Here is an 18,711-nt window from a genome sequence, read left to right on the forward strand (position 1 = left end):
GCTCTCTTCGCTCATGTGAACATCCTTCCAGCCCTCCGTCCTCTGCTTCTTACACGCGCTCATCGATTGGGCAACACATCCATGCAAACTCGATAACAGACAGAAGCGCGTCCTCGGCCACGACTCCGAGATCAGATCTACCGCGTAGCAAGTCACGCTCATTATCCCTTGGACCGGAAGAGAAAAGCGCGAACTGCAGAGTGCTCAGTTTGTCAAGAGTGGATGAGGCAAGATATAAGGATCGAGGGGATTTGCTCTCGAGGAGTGCTTCCCTGTGCGAGGACAGTGCTGCGCGCAGGATCGAGCAAAGATGGGGTACTGCATCCTTCCGTGCCAATCGCTCTTGTCGATGCTTCCTTTGGAGAGCTGGTGCTTTATAAGACACATGCTCCAAGAGGAACGCATTCTCGAGTCCTTTGACAGCATCAAGTGCAACCTGCTGACACGCGGCTGTCTTCATAGCGTTCATGCTAGAAGAGAGCACATTCGTGATCATATCCGACAGCGCAGAGCGTATATCGTCCAAATTGCTTGTATATTCCTTGGAACCGAGCGCGCGGGCCAGAAGACTTCGAGTCAGTGGAAGGATGTTGTTCGTTGCAGGTGACAATATGTTGTCGCCAAGAAGCCGGCTGAATGACTCGAGATCCTCCGCAAAGTACGCCGCGACGTGTCCGAGGAGTGCGCTGATCATTCCAGACAGCGAGGATACTAGTGGTATGTGCGAAGACGAAGGGGGAAGGCCGTCGAGTAAAGGGACGACAGAAGCTCCCAGACAGTGGTACTTCAGTAGTTGCTTGAGCACAAGACCAATGCGATCGAGCGCGTGCTCTAAGGATCGACGAAGAAGCTCTTTGTCCAAAGGTCGCGACATGAGAACTACTTGGATACCGCGTAGGATGGAAAGGAGTTCTCGACCGTTTGGCGACGCATAATTGGTTCCTGCAGTGAGTTATGGTCGGTGTGAGAAAACCGCGATCTTTCCAATCGTCGTACTCACTCTGCGTTTCCAGTATACATTCGAGTTTAGACAACTGCCTTCCGGTCTCCTCTGGATCGCACGACGTTGGTGGGGATACGATCTTCCTCTTCTTCTTCTTTGGTTGAGCGTCAGTCGGTTCGAGTTCTGCAGGACGCTTCTCTGCCGAGGTATCGTCTCGAACTTCGCTACCAAGCTTCTCATTCAAGGTCAAGATCTCTAACAATCATCTCGTTATGGATTCAAAGCTTATCCATCACGCGCAGAGCTACTTACCCATCTGCAGGAGGTCGTTGGATTGTTGCATCTGCGCCACCTTCAGGCGAAGGTCATCGGCCTGCTTCTTCCAGTGCTCTTCCTCCTTTCCATCCTTCAACGGAAACGCATCCCGCAATCGCTTGACCGCTTCTGTTGATATTCCAATATATGTAAAGCATCGCGGACCAAAAAAAAAGCGCATATACGTACCTTGCGCGGTGCGCACGCCTGGGGGCCATGGGAGAAGTGCCTACCGAACACATGTCATTCTTACTCTCAGGTAATATTAGCAGCCTACTATAGCAATTCTGAGTCGGTCGAGTTGATCTGGTGAAGATTTCATTTCAAAGGTCTTTAGATAGCTGGAGGAATGCGCAATCAGTTCTGGGCAGATCGATGTCAGGTAGTAGGGAAATTGCAGGACGCGTGTCGGTGATAAGGCCCAGCTCTACCACCCCAGTGTTTGGCCCGTCATCTGAGCGTTCCAAAGGTATTGAGCCGTGCGACAAATTTGGGTTGCATGACTTCTGCTCGTGACTGTCTTTCTCTCACAAAAGAGTGTCGTGCCGCGTACGTTCACTTTTCTGCATAGATGCCCCCGATGTTGTGCGTAGATTGTTGAGAGATAATATCTAGACGTTTGCGATGCATCGTTTCATCCCCATCCAAGAAGTCTGGGTCTGACCGCGAGACCCATCCCCACACAGCGGACCCAAATTTGAGACGATATAAGAGACCGCTGTTCGCTCGCATTTCGCTCTTTGGCTTGTTGTTAACAACCCCCTTCGCCCTGTAGTGTTCGTAACCCTCTCGTTCTTTGCTGTTATGTTCTTTTGCTAACCACTATGTACAGGGGCGTCGTAGTGGACGCGGCCCAAGCTCGCTGGGAACAGGTGTTTTCTGCCCTTGAGGTCTGGGTACGCATATAGGCATCATATTCCGAGTTACTACTGATACGTCTTGCATAAGAGAGCTGTTGTGTGTTGGACTTTGTTCGTCCTTCTCCTGACACCAGATGTTGGATCTGCAGCGATCGCATCTGAGAGTGGTCAGTAAGGAGATGGTATGTCGTCCCTGCACTTCTCTACACCTACATGTCCACTGATTCACACTCTGCAGTTCTCCGCCATCGCATTCAGCCCGTTCGCGCGGGCCGGCTGTTGATCCCACCAACCGTTGATGCGCACCGAGAGAACTAGCAGACGCGCCAAGCGGTGTACCAGTCTATCCGGACCCATCTATGCAGCGACGGGTTTGAGAACGGATACGAGCTGCGAGTACGACCGACTTGAGAGCGCGAGGGCTGCCTAGACTTCATCTCGAGTCGATAACGAGGTGGCAAACATCGCCGTATACAAAATCAATTACCAAGAAGCCAACCAGGGACCGGCTCTAAAACCCTATTTGCGTTTATTTTGCAAATCAAAAAATCAAAAACCAAGACATGCGGTCTCCTTTGACTGCTACACCCCTGCTACCCATGATAGCTTTCCTTCTCAACAATTCACCTGCCTTCGCCCCCGAGCTTGTTTCGTCCTGGTGCCGATGGATAGTCACATCTCGTTCGTCGATCGTTCGGGGAGAATAATCCAGCGGTGGATCTTCTCACATGCTCCAGCCTCATCAATCTTTTCCTCAACGTCCCGGATGTATGATCCATCATGATTCTATGCCTCGACCGCCATCGCTTGCCTCGAGTCTTCGGTCATCAGTTTCCTACCGACTTGGGACTGATTCCCATCTCGCTGTATGCATTCTGTCACCGCCCTTTGTTCACCACCGCCTCTACTGTTGCTTGTATGCACGCAAACGCTGTGTGACAAGCTGGCGAGTCATCTATTGACTCGTTCGTCGTTTGGGCTTAACATCAGTCCCGTTGCCCTGCATGGCAACCTTCAAAGCCGCCGGCCGTCCGTCGAACCCGCGTCCTGCATTGACGTTTGGATGTATCACATGACCGCTCGCCGCTTTCTCCGACCGCACGCCGGTTGGCCGCACATGGATGCAGCCATTGATGCCGCCCACGCCTCGGTCGTTTTGGACAGCAGATAGCACCCGCTATAGCCAATGCACCGCGTGAATTAGCCAGTCAATTGAGCGTCCGCTATGCCAGCACGCCGGCCGAGTTGTCCTCCCTGAGAGATGTGGGGTGAACAGTGGGACGCCACTTCCTTCCCTCCTCAGTTGATGTGGACCTGAACCTCCGCCCAGTGCCTGCTGAAACCTCGGACGCCTTGACCTAAGAGCTATGCCATCCCGGTCCCTCTTGAGCTAGCCGCTGCCCTCTGCTGCCGTCCTCCACCATGCCGTCGCCGCCCAGCACTATAACCCGTCAACGACCCGCCCTAAGTCGCATGCTAGCCACGCCTGTAAGCCGATAACATCGCCAAGCCGCCCGCCTTGAAGCCGATGCTTCCGCCAGGCCGTCCGCAGCAGCGCTGTAAGTCGCCTCGTTTGACGCCATAAGTAGCATTTTGCCGCCACGCCTACCTGGAAGACCCTTGACTGTATCCCCACTCGACACCAGGCGTATGACCCAGCTACCCCCAACTCCGGTTGCGAGCCTTCAGCCCTCGACGCTAGCCCATGAATCGACGTCTTGTCCGAATTAGCTGTTATTGGCCGTCCATAGGGAACCATCGACCGATGAATTGAGAGCCGTCTTGCCCACTTTACTGCGACATGACACGCGCTATTCTAAGTTCTGCCTGGTTGATGTGTTTTGTTGTTGTCAATTATCCTGTCTAGTAGTACGGAGTTATTATGCCATCCTATGCGCTATCAAGAAGAATATATGCTGGAATTGACCAATGCAAACGTGATCCATTGCAGTAAATAATGCGCTTTAGTACAGGATGCGACAGGAAGAACTGTGCGGGTACAACAGGTGAAACTACAGAATTATGCCAAGTAAATGTAGGACTTCCGATCATCTGCTCGCTCGAGATATTCCCTCTGCCGATACGTCAATGATACACAAGCGGGGTTTTCTGACAAAATCATACCTCTATCAGTGCTTCAATCCTTTTCTTGATCAAAGCAGGACTGGGAGAGAAACGGGTAGCAAGTTGTCGTGTGACCTCGTTAACTAGCTCGTTGTGCCCTAGCTTCTTCCTATCCTTCATGATACGCACAATGCATGCCTGTAGCCAGCGTGTCAATTCACTTTGGCACAGCTTTGAGGAGAAAGACTGACCTCTGTCTGGTGCTTTCGTTCTTCATCAACCCTATCATTCGTCTCCTGTCTCTCGTCTGCGTTCTCAACTCTACTGGCTACCGTGCTGATCTTTATCCGCACTAGTGGCGAAGTGAAGTCGTGATTGAAGCTAAATGTGTCGTCTTCTGCAACGTCTCGCGAAGGTGGATGTTTCTTCAGAATTTTCCACTTTGCACAGGCAAGCGACTGCAGATGCCTCTTTAGGTCAACTTCGGGAATCAATGTTGCTGTTTTGATATCCTGGAAATGATTATTGAACATGTCTGCGATGTGTCCTGGTGTCTGCCGTACCTCATAAGATAGCTGCTCTCCCTCGCGCAGGTCTTCAAACAGTAACAACACAATAAGTGCATACGTGGCAACGTTGATCTCGTGTTTCTTCATTTTGAAGGCCACTCTGACATCAGCTGTCCCATACCCAGGCTGCCAAGTCAGTTTCCTACCGGAGTGGCGAGATAGATAAAACCGTTCGAAGGATTTGCAAGCCTGAGTCATTTGAGCTGGGAAGCTGCAAGGTGTGGAGGCCATAGGCATTGGCCAGAATGTGGAGGTCAAAACCATGACAGAGAGATCGATGGGTTGCGGGCTCTGTTCCCATGATATTAATGAGCAAAACAAAGATGCCGCAAACAGACGCACCTCGGACTTGGTCAGATGTTGTCGATATGAATTCATAGTGTCATTCGATATCTTCATATCGTGGAACATACCTTCCAGTTTCTGGGTGAACTGGAATCCGCATTCAACCTTCAGCTTCGAGAGCATGTTTCGTTCTGCATCGTCTGAGAGAGAGCGTCCATTGATCAGGCGCTTTGCGAGATGATTCTTATAGTATTTCTCGAACACGTCCTTGTCGGTGACGAATCTGAATATAGTGATGGTGTTGTCGAGCACGGCATCGACTTCCGCGTCGGTTTTCTGCAGGGCCGTAATCAGCAAAGGATATAACGGAAAGAGGATGTAAGCGCATACCCCTTTAAGCCCCTTCTTGAGGTGGTCATCGATAAAGAGCGAGATATATTCTGGAGCCTTAGGATTGGAATTAATGACCGCCTCATAAGCCTATTGACCTGTCAGCCGTATTTCATTGCTCACTTCAAGTGTCAAACCTCGTGAAGCGCAATGCCAACGTCCGGGTTAACCATGAATGCTTCTTGATGGACATCATCGAAGGTAGTCTTCAGCTCGAGTACTGCTTGAACCCATTTCAGTGCTACAGTGGCCGACTGGACACTGACACCAGGTTTGACAGCACCCTTGCCCTTCGCTTTTGGATGATCTTCCTCGTCTCCATCTTCGCCGTCGTGGGCGCTGCCTTCCATGGAATTGATATCTCGTCCTCGGGTGGACACAAGCTCCTTCAAAGCGCGCTTTAACTCGGGGATACCGCTCATCACTCGCAGCGACAGGCGATATAATCTTGATAGATCTTCCATTTGATGTTGATCAATCATAACGGCGAGCCCAGAGTTCCGCATTTCAAGAACCGTGGTAATATAGGCAACCAAGAATCGATCCTCTAGAATCCGCTGCAGGGGGTTCGTCGTGGTTGATGAAAGGTAGTGATCTGTGCGGGACTTCTCCTGGTCCAGTCTACGTTCCGCCTGAACTAAAATTAACTTGCATCATACGATGATCCATTGAACGCACCTTGGCAAGATACGTCGGCCCGTCGCACGTGTCAATCAGGCGCCGAGCTTCCGCAAGATAGTACTCGTCGCTCTCCTTCAGGAAGACTGGCTCGAAATCAAGCTTGTAGACGGTTGGTCCATCGCGCTTGTCTTTCAATTCCATCAAGATCTCGACACAGCTCCATATCGCGGACCGGTTGATCACATCGTCCCCCCGTTCAATGTCGATTAGCCGCAAGATGGTGCTAATAATGTGATGTCGGATAGGATAAGCGGTGGTTCGAATAATGTGCTTCAGGAAGAGTTGCATTCCGGCCTCATAAATGACAGGGACATTGTTTGCAGGACAGTAGATGCGATCCTGTCAAACGGCCAATCAGATGGATCAACGCCATACCAAGGTGCAATGCATACCATATAACCTAGCAAGTCGCGCAGCTTGGACATATTACTCTTGTGATCATCCCAAACTTTTCTCACTGCCTTCAATAACCGCTCTCCCTCTTGTGCCTTCTGCAATTTGTCCTGTTCCTGCTCCGAGGGGAAGACGGGCACTATCTGTTCTCTTGCCATGCGATTCAAGTTGTCCACAACCAATTGAGTGACACCATTATATAGCATGTCTCCTTGCTTGAATAGCACCATGTTGTATGCATAGCGGAAGTTCTCCTCGAACGACAATGTCGATGTGCCATTGCTATGGATGACCTGGATGGCTCGTGACAGACGCGTCCACATGTCATTGATGGAGGTGTCGGATTGCGTCTGCAAATCCACTAAGATTTCGGAGAGCCCAAGGAAAGAAAATCGAACTACCTTTCGTGTGGGCGGTTTCTGGGGTCATACATATCAGCATCGCACACATTTGTCTTTGGTGACAATACGCACTATTTTGCCCTTTCCGCGGGCTTGCCGTGCTCCTGATTTTGCAATAAGGACAGCTCTTGAACAAACTGTTGTTACTCACCAGCGGTAGCCATCCTAGAAAGCAACTTTCTCACGTCCCAGACAAGATGAAATCAATTGGTATATGAGCGTTCAAAACGCTAGACGAGGTATGTCTGTGTCCTATGTAGTCTCGAAGAGCACAACGCCACTGTCGCGCGTCTGCCACCCTGGAGCCCCGTTCTTCCGAGTCGGCTCCGGCCTTTATTCCGAGTGCTCCATCTGTGGATGGATCATGGTTGAGACACTACTACATCAATCCTCAGAAATCTGTGTTTTCAAGCGTTCCTCAGCTCTGTGCACATCGTGTGAGATATCTATGCACTGGGAAAGAACGTTGGGCCTGGGCTTATTGCTATATTCAACCCGCCCTAATTCGGGGATCGTGGAACTAGAATGACCGTTTCCTCTTGCTAACGCAAGCTTTTTTTTTGAATTCACTAGTGATGGGCTTGATCGCACACGTCTCTTCTTAGTACAAAAGCCAGCATGCTCACCTGGTCCTTGTGCCGCGGATATCTCGTTGCTTGAAATAAGCATGCCAAGGATGGAACACACCATATGCGTTCCTGGCGCTGCCGACCGTAGCGCCGCAGCAGCTCTCTGCGGCTTTGGGCCATGTGGGACGCGGATACGAATCAACACAGAGCTGTCTCGGGCAACGCAATCTATAATTTCGTACTCCGCGCGTTCATGGAAACTCCATCGCCAATCCACGAATGCCGTGGCCCAGAACGGGCATTTGACCGGCGCTTGACAGACAAAGCACTGGTGACATCGGCGGGTTTCTTCTGCGAAATTCCAATGGATCGGCAGCCCCAAAGGGTTCATAGCGTGAGTTGAGGGGTCTGTTTTGGTCGGGTGACTTGATGGGGCATGCGTGCCGCGGTGATGTGGCATCAGCGTCCGGTTTGCCACCTTGGACGTTATTCATTCGCACTTGTCCATTCCGACCAGTATCAGGAAGCGCAATATCACACATTGGATCAAGGGCCCACGTCATGATGACCGGACCGCTGCCAAGCATGCAATATCATCAGAATCGGGAAGCGTTTCGCCCGGAAATGGGTGCAATCTCCATAAATTCACAGCCTCTCTAAGATCGCCAAAGGTTCTTCCTGGTAAACACAGATTCTCCCTGAGGCAGTGCGAGGCTTTTGACACCGAACGGTTGGAACTCGGCTTCCGCCGAGGAGGCGACCGTGGTTGCCAGCTGAACGACCCTCGCATCCATCACCGATGGCAAGGCCCGTTTCGGTAAGGGACGGCTTCCGAGAACAGAGGCTCGGTCAGTCATGCGCTGTGCATTTAATCGTTCTTTATACCGTGTGAACACCGCGTGATTATCTCATTTAGGCACTGCCCAAAGCGTCGATGGGATTCTTGGCGTCCTCATGTGCCATCAGTACGGCGCCGGATGTACTTTTATTGCGTTTCAATGAGGAAGCAGCATCGGGCAAGGCACTTCAACGGCGGAGATGGCGTCGTCAGAAACCCGTTCATAACCGGATATCAGGATGCTCTTACGAGCCGTGCGACTTGACTGGAAGTAGGGAACTTGGTCCTGTGCTGGCCTGTGTTGCTCGAAACGATGTGAGAAAGGCCACCATGGTTCGCTTCCCATGGCGTTGGGTTCATGTGTACGGAGAGGTGCCCATATGTGTGGAATGCTGATGGGCTAGAAGCGGCCGGAGATTGGCATATATGGAAGGCGGGTCGCTTTCCCGCCAGGCAAGTTACAACCGCCTCCCCTTCATCTGCATCGCGATCTCACAGAAATCTAGGGATGCTGGTGGATTCGAGAATGCAACGGTGAACGTGAGCCCTGAGGTCGATGCCGAAGGTTTTCGCTAGAGCCACTAACCAGGGACGACGCGTGCAAGTGGCGGTTCCTGTTCGCTGGACCAGTAGGCCTGGATACCGCAGTGCGTACTTCGCGTTCATTCGATTTGCAATCGTCCGGAGGACGTAGCAGACGGAACTGGTGTTGACCGTTGCAGACGTGGCTCGCTTGCCGGGCTATCTGCGGACAAATCGTTCATGCAAAGAAGGCTTCTTTCGTTACGACGCCGCATCGACCCTTTCTTCTTGCGATTAAAGAATAGGGTCTCCTTATCCTCCAGGCATGTTAGATCGCTTCCTCTTCGTGCAAGTGATAGGAGAAAATCAGGACTCCCCATCCAGAAAGGGTCCGGCGACGGGTTCGCACGTTTGCCGTGGCAGTTTGATGTGCTTAGAAACGCGAAAAGGATTGGAATAGTTCGGTGCTGAGGGACAGGGTGTTTCATTGGGGAGCAGCCGTTCGGTGGCGAGGACAGTCATCAGCGATTTGCCAGTAAGCAAGTGAAAACTTGTTGGCAAGGATCCAAACGATGGGGGCAGATGTCAAGAATAGAGAGCTGGTGCGCCACATTTTCAGGTGTCGTGTCAGGAGCATGAAAAGAAGACGGTCTGGACGGTGAGCCTGTCCATCTGTTATGCGCATGAGATTACGGTACAGTGCCCTGGAATTCGGTGAGCCCCGACGGGCAGCGTGGGCAGATATTGGATCGATCAATGATGAAGAGACGTGCGCGCGTGGGTTATGAGAAGCAAGCGGCCTTCGTGTCACTGGACCATCAACTGATCATTACGGCCCAAGGGAGAGCACAGTCTAGCGGGATCAGATGGGAATGGGGGTTCTGTATTGGTCAAGGGGACACACACGAATTCTTTTACAACATACCCCATTGTCGCACGCGAGGGCCGGCGTTGGTCGATGAATAAAGACTGTCGCTCGAGAACAACGGTCCAGAAAGTGTAACGGCATCTTCTCCTTCGTCGGTGGCCGGCCGTGCAACAAGCTACCAGCAAGGTTCACTCTTCCTATCGGTCGGGGAAAAGAGGGGTGATATACGCGGACGAAACGAACTTGGTACGTGTTCCCTTTGGCTGGCAATAACAGATTTGAAAGGCTCCGAGTGGAGGCATTAATACCTCCCTCTATTAGCCCGATACGGCACACGCACCTCCCTCTCTCTCGGCAGCCCTCCCCCCATTCGCGCTTCTATTGACGCCTTCTCCGCCCACATCGCACACACATCTCCGCCTTTCCCCCTTACAACCCCACTATACATAACATCTCCTCCTCGCTGTCCTTGCACCCCCCATACCTTGCACTACCCCTTCCCGCCCCCTCACCAGCCTTGTACCTCACAAGCCTCTTGAGCCCTTACTCACCTCGTGCTCACACCCTTGCACACTCGACTACTGCGAGTACACCGACGTCCTTGGCCCCGTTAGGGTTTACGTACAAAGTACGTGATCGACATCTATGTCGATAGCCTGCCCGGATCCTCCATCTACAAAGCCTGGTCGTAGCAAACAATGCAATCCTCCGCGGCTACTGCCAGCAGCTCACGACCCGCCTCCCTCATCCGCTCAGGAACGAATCGTACGGTCAGGGAGACGAGCACGGCGGTCCTACATGACCACCACCACACGAAACGTCGCATGGTGAATCAGTATGTGATCATCAAGAAACTTGGAGCTGGACAGCACGGAACGGTGTATCTAGCGCAGGATCTCAGCTTGAATAGACTGGTGGTACGTCCAACGCCTATGACACATCCCTTACTTGCGCTAACAGTCACACAGGCCCTTAAAACTGTGCGCAAGTGGAAGGAAGACTCACTCAACTTCAAACTCAAGGTCGAATACCGCAAATGGATACTAGCACACAAGACAGATCCGAGCATGCCAGTCCCCACCGCTCTTCAGGAACATCTAAACAAACAAAAACGTGAAATTGCTGTGATGAAGAAATGCGATCACCCGAATCTAGTCAAACTACTCGAGGTTATCGATGACCCCAAACGCATGAGCATGATCCTGGTGTTGGAATACATGGCGAGGGGCGAGGTGAAGTGGAGAACGGGTCAGGAAGGTGTTCAACCTATCATGCCTGTCAGCAGAGTGCGGGAGATCATGCGGGATACGATCGCTGGTCTGGAGTACCGTACGTCTCATCAACCATGTTACGGGTACATATGTCCTAATTTGTGTTCTAGTACATCATCAAGGCATAATCCATCGTGACATCAAGCCAAGTAACCTTCTAGAAGACGCAGAGGGTAATGTCAAGATTGGCGATTTCGGAACTGCAGTCTTCTCGTATGCACTCCGTCTTAAGTCTGCTGGTCGTGCGGCCGAGGATGAGGTCCACGACTCATTATTGCTGGACGACCGCGACCTCGCTAAGGCGGCCGGTAGCCCTGCTTGTCTCGCTCCTGAACTGTGCGACACGGGCGCGGTGATCGCACCTGAGGAGGAGAATTTCCGACAGTTTGAGGCTGGACCATATCATTTTCAGTCCTTTGCATATCCACAACCCCACTCAAGACGAAAGAGCATTGCTGAAAGCGAGTCTGAGGGAGACCTTCCTGGGCTGGCCTCACCGAGCTCCACCGTTCGTCCACACATTTTTCGTGCCAGCAGCGCATCATCCGCTCGAACCGTGCAAGTTGATCGACCGCCAACTATGCCCACCACCGCCATCGATGTCTGGGCACTTGGAATCACATGCTACTTCCTTCTCTTTGCAAGCAGCCCGTACGGGAATTTTACAGCTGGCATTGGCAAGCTGATGCAAGATATCCCCTATTGGATTTTCACATTTCCGGAAACGATGGGCTCTAATGCTGTGCCCATGAACAGCCTGGAGGGATCAGAAGCCCTGGATATGTTCTCCAAACTTCTCGAGAAAGATCCAGAGAAGCGGATTACCCTGAGGGAACTAAAGGTACGCCAGCATATACGTGTTCAGGAGATGGATTCTTACTTCCATTTGCTTCTAGCGTCATCCTTGGATTCTCCGCGATTTGGAAGGAGATAGCCTCAGGGAGTGGCTGTTTGACAGGTATTCCGCTGAGGCCGACCGCATTGAGGTCGATCCTTCTGAAGAGGACAAGGCGATCGTTGAAGAGGACACCAACATCTCGCGCTTCAGGAAGGCCCTTACTGCCTTTCTTAGGCGAGGACAAAAGACAAAGGCCAAAAGTCCGCGAGACTTGACACTCAAGGATCGGCGGCAGAGCGTATCAAGCATCGCGACAAGCAACTATGAGGAACATCCCGGTGCTTCTACCGTGTCGCTCAGTCAACGACGAAGGGAAAAGCTCGGTCCTTTGGATTTCAGCTTCAGATCTGGCTCGAGCACCCCGAGTGCTATTCGTAGTCCTCAGCTTGGACGGCGACTATCGGGATTACAGCCCTTCCGAAGCAATGATAGTAGTCGACCTCGATCACCGACTATCAGCGTGTCCTACAACAACGAGAGCTCCGCTTACGACTCCGAAGTCAGCATTGGTTATGGTGTGTCAAGTACACCGCGTGGAAGACGTTCCTCTGCACATGGGCGCGAATCCCCACGAAACCCATCGGCCACCAATTTGTCCTCCCTGTCTACATCTGTTCCCAATAGCCACCAACAAAATCCTTTTCTTTCCGATGCGCCGGGTCCATCATCCAACCGATGGCAGAAGCTCTTTCACCCATTTTCTTCCTCTCAACGGCCGACACCAGTGGGCAGTCCTCACGAAAGACATGAAAGAGAGCTCTATCTCGATTCCAATGGCAGTTTGGGACGGCCCTCGGTTGAGATATCACACGTTATGGACGTAACGGGAGACTATTCCGAGTCTGTCTCCGGTGATCAGGACGACTTTGACTTTGACGTCGGCGAAGATCTCGAGAGCGGGGACGAAGACTATGGCTCATATGCCCGAAGCGGCTATGCCAGCGAAGCCGCAGCAGCAGAGATCACTCGTATGGTACCACCGCCTTCGCTGCCACTCTCCCTGGATCAGATGGGTCTCGGCCCCGGGCTTGCATATCTTGTCGACCCCCATAATCTTTCGCCTCTCCACGGAGGTGACCATCGCTCCAGCTCCGACCCTGATGAACCTCGCATCCTTTCCGATGCAGCCTCCGAAATTTCAGAGGCACCCGTTCCAGTTGACGAAGAGGACGATCGACCACTGGCTGCGCAAACTGGCGATTATCATTTCCCAATGCCGAACCCACCTCTGGAACGGCGCCTAAAACCTGGATTTGGTAATCGGCGTGCGTCAAGCCCCTTGGCGCGGTTATCTCCTATCGGACAGCCAATGGAGGCAACGGTGCTGCGCGCACAGTCTCAGCCACGTCGAACTCAGTCGCCTGTGTCTGGGCCTAGCCGATCAAGAGTTAGATCAGTGTCCGATTATGACGAGTCTGACGAGGAGGAGCCTGAGAACGACGAAGACGATGGAGGTGGTTTGTCTCTTGACAGTCTCAGAAGGCGAAGAACTCACGACAGTCCCCGACGCGCCCGGTCTCCCAGAGCTTGAGCCTCGCACCTGCCGGATTGTGATGACCCATTTCTCAACTTTCAACTTATCGTAATTTGTGATGTCTATGCAGGATAATGGTGGGGATCACGCTCGCTGTTTGAAAACCTGGCCATTGCGGGTACATGCCATTTTTCTTGCACCTCTCAACTCGTCTACGGCCCCAAAACTCTCCACTATACCCCTTGTCCGTGCTTGTTGTCTTATTACCTGCATCGTCTTAGAGCATAGACCTGGCGCGCATTTCTCTATTGTTAACATAGCATTAGATTTAGAACCAATGGGAACAGCCTCTTCTTGAGGCGCATATCAGTGGATATACAATCACAGGAAATGAATCAATATGGCGATCCCTTTGTTGTGCCGCCGCGAATACCGGAAAAAGTTTTCACTCTGCACTGCAAGGGAAGAGTTGATGGCGATGATGTTCCTGAAAAGGGTATCCTTGATTTCGTTCTTCCTCTCAGTGGCAGTCTTAGACTGCCTCTTATCTGGTGGAACGGGTAGGATCTCCTCCCTTGTTACAAGGCTCCATCCCTTCATGGTATGGTGAAATTTGTTTCAAATATCAAATGCCGACTGTGGATGAGTGTAGTATGGATATGCAGCCAACAACAGATGCTCCACGGAAGGTTGATTAACAACGATGCATTGCTGTTGCACAGCCTTGTAAAGTTCTCTGATCCGCGTGGGAACAACGCGATTCCTATTCTTCTCCCCACTCCTAACGGTCATAGGGTTGCTTGATGACTTGTTTGTTTCGTGGCTGATAACACCGCGGTCCCCAAAAGATGACCTCCCAAGCAACAAAGTCAGAGGAGGCAAGACTTGTTATTGATATTCAAGATGAATGCCCAATGAGAGAACTCGAACTGGTGCAGCGCTTTGTGAGTCACCTTCGACTCGTACGTTTTCTCCTAGACTCAGCCGTTTAGCGCAATGCAACCAGGACTGCTCGACTTAAACAGGTCGCGTTGCTGAATGCAGCGCAGGAAGCAGATGTAGCGTTTGCCAAGGAATATCTCTCCAACATCGAGCTTGAAAATAAACTGGACCAACGAGTATGCAGAGATCATGATGTTTATTGAGCTTCAGCTTATGCACGTTCTCCCAGATTGTGGAGCTCGAAAAGTTGGTGCGGAGTCGACATGATATTGCCCGAGTGCGACTAGAAGTCAGACATGATCCCATGTCTCAGTCAGGATCAAACAATTAACAATGTCACAGACGGTCTTAGATAATTATTCACCTTTGTTCGATGGTCTTGCTGCCATCGGTGGTGCAGCATTTATAGCTATCGTTGTGCTTATCTTCTCGGCGGTGAGAGGAGATCCTGTAGGTGGTCTTCTAGCTGTCAGTTTGGAGACATTCTCACATCACGCCCATGGTTAGGCTTTTATGCGCTGGTCTGCCCTCTTGTTCGCGGCTGGGTTCTTTCTTCCCATGCTCGTGCAAGCAACATCTCGTTTCAGAAGATCAAGAGCTGCCATCCCTGCGTTCATACGCTTCTTGCTGCCAGTGTTCGCAATCGGGGTGGTACTTACACAAGCCACGGCATTCGTCTTTCTCTACGTAGCCTCCGTCGCTCTAGATTTTCGCCCGGAATTGGACGGAAAGCCGCCAACGTTGACGTCGAGCACTTTCGTCTCGGAGGAAGGCAACATGGTGCCTGGATATGTCATGATAGCTGGTTTGTTCCTGGTTGGATTGGTTTGGATATGGTCAATGTTGAGGTGGCTACTGACCGAGCGATTCCCAAGGATAGTCGGAAGAGGCTGGGCATCCCATGTATATTCTAGAGTGTAATGTGATAATCCTGCTAATGGGACTTCATTTGATTCTGTCGAGGAGAGAAGATGGGCAGGACGACAGTAACGAAAAAAGTGCTGCGGAACCAATCTTTGCCCTTGACCGACCTCCTGGACCTGTTCCATTCATCCAACGACCATCTTGAGCGCTTATTTTTGTCACTCGCGCGGCTCTGGGGCGAAGTTGGTACATCTGGCTGGAAGCGTCGTGGATGATGATGACGGCAGTGATCATTCTGCCAACATGAACGCTTTGTCACATCCGCTCATTGCCATCATGGGCACCACGGGTGTTGGCAAATCGCAATTGGCTGTCGAACTTGCACTTCGCCTAACATCTTCCCTACGTCGCACGGCGAAGGTCATCAATGCAGATGCTATGCAAACATACATTGGACTGGATGTTATAATAAACAAGATATCTGTGGATGAGATGCAGGGAGTACCTCATTGTCTGATAAACATCAACAACCCGGGTCAAGAGTACAAGCTTGCCGACTGGATTAAGGATGCTCTGCGAACGGTAAATTCGTACTGTCTAGCATACCGACTTCGTCTGAAGTTGATTATGTTAGATACGATCTATTCACGAAGAAGGTGGTATACCCATTGTTGTGGGCGGTACCTCCTACTGGGTTCAGCACCTGCTTCTGCACAGCAAGCTGCCATCCCTACAGACTTCCTCATTATCAGCTGCTCAGCTGTCGAATAAAGAAGCTATTGAAACTCACGAAGAGGTGCAAACTGCTGTATCTGGGTTATCGACCGAGCTTCATGAGCTGTGGCAAAACCTGCCCGAGACATCGGCAGATATCACTGACGACACTTTGTGCATGCGACTGTACAACCTTCTCAAGGTGCTCGACTCAAGGATGGCTGAGCGATGGCACTGGCGTGACTCGAGAAAAGTACTCCGAAGTGTTCAGATCATCAAACAGAGCGGGATGACTGGAAGTAAACTCCTTGCTACCCAGGAAGAGGAGGGTGTTCCCGAGCCGAGGTATGACCGATCCGTAAATCTGAAAGACAAGGCTATACTTACATCTCGAAGATTCCCTTGCATCGTCTTCTGGCTATATTCCAAACCCGATAGCTTAGGACCTCGGTTGGACACGCGGGTGGAACAGATGCTAAAGAATGGACTGGTGTCCGAAATCACGACGATGCGCAGTATCGCTGCAAAGATACAAGCAGAAACTGGCCTTGATCCTCGTACCCTCGCGACAATGGGCATCTTCCAGAGCATAGGTATTTGTGACCCCACCTCTATGGTCGGAGAACTCATGTCTTTGACACAGGGTATAAGGAATTCGACACTTACCTCTCCTCACCCTCCCCAACCGAAGCACAATTTGATGAAGGGGTGGCATCCACTAAACGTGCCACGCGCAATTACGCGAAACACCAAGTAGCATGGATGAAGAACAAGTTTCTGCCGGCTGTTGTGGCAGCCAAAACCGCGAAAGGACACATTGATGTGTTCGTGCTTGATGCGACCGACCTCGGCAAGTGGGAAGAACAAGTAAGAGATGTTGCGGTGGATCTGACCATGAGTATGCGAGCTTGGGTCAACGTTCCCGGAAGTGACTGAGAGCGCTGTAGAATTTGTGCAACAAAAGGAATTGCCTGAATCTACTTCTCTGTCAGGCGTTGCAGCCGAGCTTCTCGTCTCCGACAAGATCGCGGCTTCGTGAGTGCTTATCCCAACACCTCTCCTTCGCGCTAAGGCTCTTGCCAGACCGCTCGCCAACCTCGCACGACACCGAAAGCATACCTGTCCGACGTGTTCTCATGCCCTTAAAAGACCGATGATGTACGATGAGGGTAGACAGTGGGAGGAGCATTTAAGGAGTCGATCCCATAGGATGAGGAAGGAGAAGAAGGAGAGGGAGGAGGATCCGCAGTGGATTGGTAATGTCAAGAGGAGAGAGAGGGAAAATCAGAAGCGGGGGGAAATCGACGAGTCGGGACGCGAGACTTCAGGTACACCTGGCGAGTCTGGGGATGAGGGGGAGGATCGATAGAGGCGCAAGGTGGGAGCAGTTTTCACTGGCCACTTCGCCATTGTACCAGGTACAGAACAATTCATTTCTTGCATACAGGCTAACTTTGACGATACCGGTCACATCATATACCCATTCGAGCATGTCACTCCTCATGCTTGAGTCGCAACCATCCCTCGAAGTTGAGCATGGCTGGGTGATACGCACGCAACCCCGTGATATCGCAGTCGTATCCCTTTTCCCTGAACCACTACGCCTTCCATCAGCCGACATCCTAGGGATGGCATCGGTCCGGTCCAGTCCGGTCCAGTCCTGGACGGTCCCGGATTTTTGACAAGTTGCAGTCCTGGTCCAGTCCTCAATCAGTCCGGTCCTGGACGGTTCAAGGACCGGACTGGACCGTCCCAAAATGGTCCATATATTGCAATGCTAAAGACAGGCAGCCTCATTCAGGAGGAATTCTACGTCATCATATGGTACCTCCTGCCATGCATCTAGTTTCAGCTGGTGAAGCCGCTCCTCCCTTCTCTCCTTTCTCTCATCTGGAGTCAACTGTGCCTCTCGCTCTTTTCGGAATGCAGCCTTGAGAAATTGCAGTGCTTCAAATCGTTCAGGTGAGAGTCGATTTCGGTTTTGAGTGTCAGTCTGGGCAGCACTACTCCAGACACGCTCCACAGGTGTTGCAGAGCCCTGGATGGCCAGATAGTCAAGTGCCATTCGAGCTAGAGCTGGGTACTGTTTGCTGTGTGTCTGCCAATAAACAAGCGCATCTGGACCACCATTCTCAGGGGGTGGAGTGGGATCTTCCTTGAGATAGCAATGGTACTCAGGTAGTGCAGAATTCACTGGGTCATATAGGCTGCTGCACCGAGAGTTGGAGGGCTGAGGTGCTTCATCCATGTGTGCTTGGCCATAAAAGGAGTTGAATGCAAATGTGAATGACAAGCTAGCATGCTGGGCAAGTGACCGACCAGGATACAGATGGCATTCTTCAGTCCACCAGCACTCAAGGTACCTCATCTTGACATGTGGAGTAAGGATCATTGCAATAGCATAGGCATCACACTTCTCCATATATACATGGTAATCTTGCAGCTTTTGGATTCTGGCTTGCAGAACCTGTTGCATCTGCTGATCATCGGGGAAGTCAAGATCTTGTATCTTCTTCCACTCAAAGATAGGAGACTGGAGTGCAGGGATCAAGAGGTGTAATGTTGGATGGCTGTCAGCTGAGAGGAGTTGCTGTCCATGATGAGCAACATGGAGGATATTGGTTATCTTTTTGATGCACTCCCATCCAGCCTGAGAGATGTGGTACTGAGATAGCTTGCTTGCATGCTCATGGACAAGAAGTACATCATTGAGAGAGCTCTTCAGTGCAATTGCCCAAGTAAGCATTGAGTATGTGCTTGACCATTCAGTTTGGACATTGTCAGGGCACCAGCTCATTGGTTGGTCAAGAGACATGACTAAGCCTTTATGACATGGAGGTAGCTGGTATA

General features: G+C 51.4%; 1 protein-coding gene across 1 annotated transcript in view; it reads right to left on the reverse strand.

Annotated features, from left to right (window-relative positions):
* DACRYDRAFT_20436 (6-phosphofructokinase) overlaps positions 1-18,711 on the reverse strand; it is a 77,833-nt gene that overhangs the window by 39,223 nt on the left and 19,899 nt on the right. The window contains exons 3-5 of the mRNA XM_040771933.1: positions 14,694-14,766; positions 1,559-1,591; positions 348-354 (exon numbers count right to left, since the gene is read on the reverse strand). The gene's annotated coding sequence lies outside the window, so the exon portion shown is untranslated. The remainder of the gene's footprint in view (positions 1-347; positions 355-1,558; positions 1,592-14,693; positions 14,767-18,711) is intronic.

Source organism: Dacryopinax primogenitus, assembly GCF_000292625.1.
Source record: "Dacryopinax primogenitus strain DJM-731 SS1 chromosome Unknown DACRYscaffold_3, whole genome shotgun sequence".
NCBI lineage: Eukaryota > Fungi > Basidiomycota > Dacrymycetes > Dacrymycetales > Dacrymycetaceae > Dacryopinax > Dacryopinax primogenitus.